At 45.3% G+C, this 6848-nt stretch overlaps 1 pseudogene; it reads left to right on the top strand.

Moving 5' to 3' along the window:
- The first annotated feature begins 4974 nt into the window (after nucleotides 1–4974).
- LOC147965492 (uncharacterized) lies at nucleotides 4975–5718 on the top strand (annotated as a pseudogene).
- Nucleotides 5719–6848: the final 1130 nt, after the last annotated feature.

The following is a 6848-nucleotide window of genomic DNA, read 5'->3' as shown; positions in this document are numbered from 1 at the left end:
TTTGAGTTAAAGATAATCCCAGAAATTGTTTAAATCTTTGAAAAATCATAATATATAATTTGTAGCTCATATTAAATACTTTGTACATGAAAGTTGCTCAGAACGACGAGACGAATCCGAATACGCTCTCCGTTCTTCTGTCACGTGCCCCTATCATAGCGAACACGAACTTTCCCCCTCCGTTTCGTTTGTCCAAAAATTCCTAACTTCGGGAAAACATTCCGGGATGTTTCCCCCCTTCACCGGTATCGCGTAGTACTGCGTTAGAATACCCCTAGTGTTGCTTTTTGCCTTGTCATGCATAGTATTGCATCTGTTTGCTCTGTATTTACTGTTTCTTCCCCCTCTTCTCTCCGGTAGACCCCGAGACCGCTACCGATGCCGCTGTGATCGACTACGTCAATGACGACTCTTATTCCCTTTCAGCGGAGCTTCCAGGCAAGCCCCCGCTTTGATCATGCCGATATCGCCCATTCCATTCTCTCATGCTTGCATTAGATTTTGCTACTGTTATTGTTTTCTCCTATTCTGATGCATAGCCTAATTTTGTAACCTTCTCATTGTTACCTACCTGCTTATCCTAAACTGATTAGTATAGGTTGGTTAGTGATCCATCAGTGACCCCCACTTGTCCTTGTTGCCCCTGCTTCATCATCGACGACTCGATCAACGTGATCGACGATCGAGCCCGACACCTCACATCACATCACGCCCCTTTTTGTTGCTCGACTCTGCATAGTTACCATCGAGTGCCGAAGGTGGAACCTCATACATCACTCCTAATGAGATCTCTGTAGTGTAGCTATTCAGTCGTGGTCAACGAGGGTGGTTCCTCCTTCACCATTCCCGATACGGCTCTATTGTGCAACACCTCAAGTGTGAACCTCGAGGGTGGTTCCTCTTACGTTCACCGTGATGATTACATCGAGTGGAATCCTCTGATGGCGATTCCTTCGGTTTTCACCTTGATGTTTGAACACACGGTTACCTTGACTTTACTTGAGACCTTTGTGAAAGTCGGGCGGGCCCAGAGAGCACCCGCAAGATGGTTACATGGCACGGCCGGGCAGGTAGGCTGCCCCCGAGTGGGCTGGGCTAGCCCTTGCCGTATTTCCTCGAGACGGGGCGACGGGGTCACATTATCGTGAGTCTCTGCTCGTCTCCGCAAGCTAATAATACACTATGGTTTGGGTATTTGTTCCGAGTTGGCCTTTGGCCTTTTGCGCACTAACCACCACGCAAGAATAGTTATGGGCCTCGGCGTTGTAGTATCAGCCAAAGCTTTGTCAGACGTCCAGTTCAGCATTGTGGCCGGGCTAGATCGCGCCATCCAGGCAGAGGTTCTAGTATCCCCTTGAACACAACGACCCGGAGTGCAACGGGCGATGGGCCCAGACCCCAGAGTGCTTAGGATGTAGACCAGCGGGGACCTCTCTGCTGAGCCTAGGTAGGGCTACGACGTGTTGATCTTCCGAGGCCGGGCATTGACCCAGAAAAGTGTGTCCGGCCAGAGTAATCAAGCGTGTTGGAAAACGTGGTGCACCCTATAGGGAAGATTATCTATTAATAGCCGTGTCCACGGTAACGGACGTTCAAACTTATATCCTGATCTAATACAACTAGAAATGGATACTTGAGATATGTGGCTCCGGGATTGCTTCCTCGCAGGGAGTCGAGGAAGGATCTCTAGGCATTAATGTTACAACATGCTTGTTAATTATAAACTGCTATTCTTTACTCTTCTACATGCTGCAAGATGCTTGGAGCTGCTTGAAGATGCTAGTCTTCGATAGGCTAGGCCTTCCCCCCTATTCTGGCATTCTACAGTTTAGTCCACAGATACAACCCTTCCATTTGATACCAATGCATACTTAGTATAGATCTGATGCTTGCGAGTACTTTGGATGAGTACTCACGGTTGCTTTGCTACCCATTTCCCCCCTTCTTTCTTCTTTCCGGTTGATGCAACCAGTTGGTGGATCCCTGGAGCTAGATGCCACCGCTGACGTCTACTTCTACTCTATGATGCTTGCTACTACTTGGAGATCGCCGACGACCAGGAGTAGTTAGGAGGTCCTAGGCAGGAGGCCTTGCCTCTTCGATCGTTGATATTTGTCCTAGCCTTCTTAAGGCAGTCTTGTCTAACTTTATGTCTATACTCAGATATTGTTGCTTCCACTGACGCTTGTGTATCGAGCTTGTATTCGAGCCCTCGAGGCCCCTGGCTTGAAATATGAAGCTTGTATTATTTGAATTTGTGTCTAGAGTTGTGTTGTGATATCTTCCCGTGAGTCCCTGATCTTGATCGTACACATTTGCGTGTATGATTAGTGTACGGTCGAATCGGGGGCGTCATAGATGCATTACGGAACGAGTAAAGAGAGTTGCTGGTGACAAGACTGAACTAGGTATCATGATACCGACGATCGAATTCGGGAAAGTAACATACCGATGACAAAGGGAACAACATATGTTGTTATGCGGGTTGACCGATAAAGATCTTCATAGAATATGTAGGAACCAATATGAGCATCCAGGTTCCTCTATTGGTTATTGACCAGAGATGAGTCTCGGTCATGTCTACATAGTCCTCGAACCCGAGGGTCCACACGCTTAACGTTCGATGACGATTTGTATTATGAGTTATGTGATTTGATGACCAAAGATTGTTCGGTGTCCCGGATGAGATCACGGACATGACGAGGAGTCTCAAAATGGTCGAGACATAAAGATTGATATATTGGACGATATTATTCTAACACTGGATGAGTTCCGAGAGGTATTGAATAATTATCGGAGTGCCGGAGGGTTATCGGAACCCCCCGGGGGAACTAATGGGCCTTGATGGGCCTTAGCGGGAAGAGAGGAAGGGCCACAAGGGGCTGGCCGCGCGCCTTCCCTTCCATCTCTCCCTTCCTTCTTCCCCCTCGTCCTTAGGTGGAAACCTACTAGGACTAGGAGTCCTAGTAGGATTCCCCTCTCCTGGCGCACCCTAGGGGGCAGGGGGCACCCTAACACACATAAGTTTCTCTTAACCGTGTGCGGTGCCCCCCTCCACAATTACACGCCCCGGTCATATCATCATAGTGCTTAGGCGAAGCCTGGCACCGGTAATTTCATCATCACCGTTGCCACACCGTCGTGCTGACGGAACTCTCCCTCGGCCTCAACTAGATCAAGAGTTTGAGGGACGTCATCGAGCTAAATGTGTGCTAATCGTGGAGGTGCCGTACGTTCAGTACTTGGATCGGTTGGATCGCAAAGATGTTCAACTACATCAACTGCATTACTAAACGCTTCCGCTTTCGGTCTACGAGGGTACGTAGACCCACTCTCCCCACTCGTTGCTATGCATGTCCTAGATAGATCTTGCGTGACCGTAGGTAAATTTTTTGAAATACTGCGTTCCCCAATGGCATCCGAGCCAGGTCTATGCGTAGATGTTATATGCACGAGTAGAACACAATGAGTTGTGGGCGATAATAGTCATACTTCTTACCATCAACGTCTGACTTTGATTCGGCGGCATTGTTGGATGAAGCGGCCAGACGACATTACATGACCCTGTTCATGAGACTGGTTCCCGACATGCTTCACACATAGGTGGCTAGTGGGTGTCTGTTTCTCCAACTTTAGTTGAATCGAGTTTGACTACGCCCGGTCCTTGTTGAAGGTTAAAACAACACACTTGACAAAAAATCGTTGTGGTTTTGATGCGTAGGTAAGAATGGTTCTTGCTAGAAGCCCGTAGCGGCCACGTAAAACTTACAACAACAAAGTAGAGGACATCTAACTTGTTTTTGCAGGGCTTGCTGTGATGTGATATGGTCAAGACGTGATGATATATATAAATTGTTGTATGAGATGATCATGTTTTGTAACAGTTATTGGCAACTAGCAGGAGCCATATGGTTGTCGCTTTATAGTATGAAATGTAGTCGCCATGTAATTGCTTTACTTTATCACTAAGCGGTAGAGATAGTCGTAGAAGCAATAGTTGGCGAGATAACAACGATGCTTCGATGGAGATTAAGGTGTGAAGCCGGTGACGATGGTGATCATGACAGTGCTTTGGGGATGGAGATAAAAGGCACAATATGATGATGGCCATATCATATCGCTTATTTGATTGCATGTGATGTTTGTCTTTTATGCATCTTATTTTGCTTAGTATGGCGGTAGAATTATTAGATGACCTCTCACTAAATTTCTAGGTATAAGTGTTCTCCCTGAGTATGCACCGTTGCTACAGTTCGTCGTGCCGAGACACCATGTGATGATCGGGTGTGATAAGCTCTACATTCACATACAATGGGTGCAAGCCAGTTTTGCACACGCAGAATACTCGGGTTAAACTTGACGAGCCTAGCATATTTAGATATGGCCTCAGAACACTGAGACCAAAAGGTCGCGCGTGAATCATATAGTAGATATGATCAACATAGTGATGTTCACCATTGAAAACTACTCCATCTCACGTGATGATCGGACATGGTTGAGTTGATTTGGATCACGTGATCATTTAGATGACTAGAGATATGTCTATCTAAGTGCGAGTTATTAAGTAATATGATTAATTGAACTTCAATTTATCATGAACTTAGTGCCTGATAGTATGTTGCAGTCTATGTTGTCGTAGATAAATGGCCCATGCTATAGTTCCTTTGAATTTTAATGCGTTCCTAGAGAAAGCTAAGTTGAAAGATGATAGTAGCAAGTACACAGACTTGGTTCGTAACTTGAGGATTATCCTTATTGCTGCACAGAAGAATTACGTCCTGGAAGCACCGCTAGGTGCAAGACCCGTTGGAGGAGCAACTCCGGATGTTATGAACGTCTAGCAGAGCAAAGCTGATGACTACTCGATAGTTCAGTCTGCCATGCTTTACTTCTTAGAACCGGGAAATCAACGACGTTTTGAATGTCATGGAGTATATGATATGTTCCAGGAGTTGAAGTTAATATTTCAAGCAAATGCCCAAATTGAGAGATATGAAGTCTCCAATAAGTTCTACAGCTGCAAAATGGAGGAGAATAGTTCTGTCAGTGAACATATACTCAGAATGTCTGGGTACCACAATCACTTGACTCAACTAGGAGTTAATCTTCCTATTGATAGTGTCATTGACAGAGTTCTTCAATCACTGCCACCAAGCTACAAAAGCTTCGTGATGAACTATAATATGCAAGGGATGGATAAGACAATTCCCGAGCTCTTCGCAATGCTAAAGGCTGTGGAGGTAGAAATCAAGAAGGAGCATCAAGTGTTGATGGTTAACAATACCACTAGTTTTAAGAAAAAGGGAAAAGGGAAGAAGGGGAACTTCAAGAAGAACGACAAGCAAGTTGCTGCTCAAGTCAAGAAACCCAAGTGTGGACCTAAGACTGAGAGTGAATGCTTCTACTACAAAGGGACTGGTCACTGGAAGCGGAACTGCCCCAAGTATTTGGCGGATAAGAAGGATTGCAAAGTGAAAGGTATATTTGATATACATGTTATTGATGTGTACCTTACTAATGCTCGTAGTAGCGCCTGGGTATTTGATACTCGTTCTGTTGCTCATATTTGCAACTCAAAACATGAGCTACGGATTAAGCAAAGATTGGTGTAACATCCCAATTTTCAATTTGGATGTTAAACATTAGGTCATCATATGCATCCATGCTCTTTGCATTTTTATTTGGTTTATTTGGCCATTTTTAATCTAGATACCTTAAGCAACTCAAGGACCATCTGAGAGAGTTGGAGGTTTTCATAAAATCCATTTTTGATTTTTTTTCAAAATTGGTAAATTGGATCAAGTGATTTTTATTTGAAATTATTTTTCCGATTATTTCAAAAATAAAAAAAATAATGAGAGAAGATAACATGAATTCTTCCAAACAGAGGAAATAATGGAAATTTAATTTTAAATAAAAATATATTTATTTGATTTTTATTTGAGATTTTATTTGAGTAAATTATGAAAAATTTGCCTTTTAGCCCAAAAAATGTTCATGTTGTCCTAAATATTAGCAGAGGACCGTGAAAATTGTTCTTGGGATTTTTTAGGATTTTTATTTATTTTATTTTGGATTTTTCCAATCTGGTGAAAATATTAAAAAAATGTTTGGACCGAACTGGGCCAACGGCCCAGCCGGCCCATGCAGCCGCCGCCTCCCCACGCAGGAGTCTGTCCTGCCGCCGTCGGCAGAGTCCGAGCCGGACTCTGCGACCGATGCCGCCTCGCCCTTACCCCCTCCCCAAGCCGCCACCCTCCCCCGGCCTTTATAAGCTGAGGCCCCGCCGCCCCGTCCTCATAACCACCGCCGCCGCAGCCCCGCCTCCCGCCTCCCGCCGTGCGCCGCTACTGCTCGTCGCCTTGTCGCTGCCGCTGCCCCGCGCCACCTCTCCGCGCCGCGTAGCCGCCGCCGCCCGCTGCCTTGCCGCCTCGCCCCGCTCGCCGGAGCAAGACGCCGTCGCTGCCGGTTTTCCTGCCCGAACCACCCCGGACCGGTATAAAACCGAATAGCCCACCCGGGTTTTTTTCGGATTATTCGTTTAGATCGGTTTTATTTTTAGGGTTCGCTAATTAGCGAACGTTCACCCGATCTTCTCTGATAGCGAACGAATTCATTTGTTAGTCTCTGTTAGCGGATGTTCATCCGATATATTTTTATTTTTAGTTTTGTTTTCGGCCAGAGACCTCTCCGTAATTATTTTTATCACAGATTAGTCCCTGATCTTCAAACCATCGCTACTTTTTGCTCGTTTGTCCAAATCCAGTGAAACAAATGCCAAAATCTTCGTCTTGTTCTCCTCTATCCAGATAATCAACTTGAAAATGATTTTGAAAATTTAAAATTTG

Source organism: Triticum urartu, chromosome 6A, assembly GCF_056163025.1.
Source record: "Triticum urartu cultivar PI428250 chromosome 6A, HENAU_Tu73, whole genome shotgun sequence".
NCBI lineage: Eukaryota > Viridiplantae > Streptophyta > Magnoliopsida > Poales > Poaceae > Triticum > Triticum urartu.
The sequence above is the reverse complement of the archived record's forward strand: the minus strand, read 5'-3'. Positions and strand labels throughout refer to the sequence as shown.